This window comes from Nicotiana attenuata, chromosome 6 (genome assembly GCF_001879085.1).
Source record: "Nicotiana attenuata strain UT chromosome 6, NIATTr2, whole genome shotgun sequence".
NCBI classification, from domain to species: domain Eukaryota; kingdom Viridiplantae; phylum Streptophyta; class Magnoliopsida; order Solanales; family Solanaceae; genus Nicotiana; species Nicotiana attenuata.
Genome location: NC_031994.1, coordinates 45,867,626 through 45,869,259, shown reverse-complemented (window position 1 = coordinate 45,869,259; position 1,634 = coordinate 45,867,626).

Below are 1,634 nucleotides of genomic sequence, written 5' to 3'. Positions count from 1 at the left end.
ACCCGGTTAAACAGAAGAGGAGGCCCCAGTCCGAAGTCAAGCATGTGTTCATCAAAGATGAGGTATCCAAACTCCTTAGAATAAGTTCCATTCAGGAAGTTAAGTACCCGAATTGGTTAGCGAACGTAGTAGTAGTAGTCCCGAAAAAGGGAAATAAATCAAGAATATGTGTAACTACAAAGACTTGAACAAGGCATGCCTCAAGGACTCTTTTCCCCTGCCCAACATCGACGCATGATCGATGCGACGGTCGGCCACGAGATACTCAGCTTTCTTGATGCCTATTCCGGGTACAACCAAATTCGGATGGACCCGGGCGATCAGGAAAAAACTTCCTTCATCACTAAATACGACACCTATTGTTATAACGTAATGTCGTTCGAATTAAAGAATGCCGGTGCCACTTACCAACGCCTGGTAAACCAGATGTTTGAAGAACAAATAGGAAAATCAATGGAGGTTTATATTGACTACATGTTAGTTGAGCCCCTACGAGGAGGACCATTTGGAACATTTGCAGAAAACCTTCAACAGGCTGAAGAAGTACAACATGAAGTTAAATCCGATGAAGTACGCATTTGGGGTCGGGTCCGGGAAGTTCCTCGGATTCATGGTGTCCAACCGGGGAATCGAGATCAATCTTGACAAAATCAAAGCGATAGAAGACATCACCATAGTAGACAATGTCAAGGTCGTTCATAGGTTAACCGGGCGTATATCCGCCCTGGGCTGATTCATATCAAGGCCTTCGATAAAAGCCATCGGTTCTTCTCATTGCTGAAGAAGAATAACTTTTCGTGGATCCTAGAGTGCCAGTAGGCTCTGGAAGAACAAAATCGGTACCTTTCTAGTCCACCCTTACTTCATACCCCGAATGCAAACGAGCAATTATACCTGTACTTAGCGGTATCCGAGATAGCGGTAAGCAGAGTCCTAGTCCGAGAAGAGAAAGGTACGCAACTCCCTATCTAATGTTAGCAGGACTCTAGGCGAGCCGAAACAAGGTACCGTCATCTGGAGAAATTGGCGCTCGCTTTACTAAGCGCCTCTAGGAAGTTAAGGCTGTATTTTCAGTGCCATCCCATATGTGTTGTAACTACTTACCCATTGAGAAACGTAATGCACAAACCCGAGCTCTCAGGACAATTGGCCAAGTGGGCATGGGAATCAGGGGGTACGATATCGAATATCGACCCCGAACCGCCATCAAATCTCAAATTTTGGCAGACTTTGTGGCCGACTTCACGAGGGCCCTAATATTCCAAGCCGAAAGGGAATTGTTGTTAAACTCGGGGACTTCCTCGGGGATCTGGACCCTCTTTACGGACGGTGCCTCGAACGTGAAAGGGTCCAGACTTGGCATCATGTTGGAGACACCTACAGGTAGCGCAGTTAGACAATCTATTAGAATTGTGAAATTGACTAACAATGAGGCCGAGTACGAGGCCATGATTGCAGGTCTTGAATTGGCTAAAAGCCCGGGGCCTAAGTGGTGGAAGCTAAATGTGATTCCCACCTTATATTAAATCAAGTCAATAGGACGTTCAAAGTAAAAGAGGAATGGATGCGAAGATACTTGGACAAGCTACAGGTAACGCTATGTCAATTCAAAGTATGGATGCTACAACACGTGC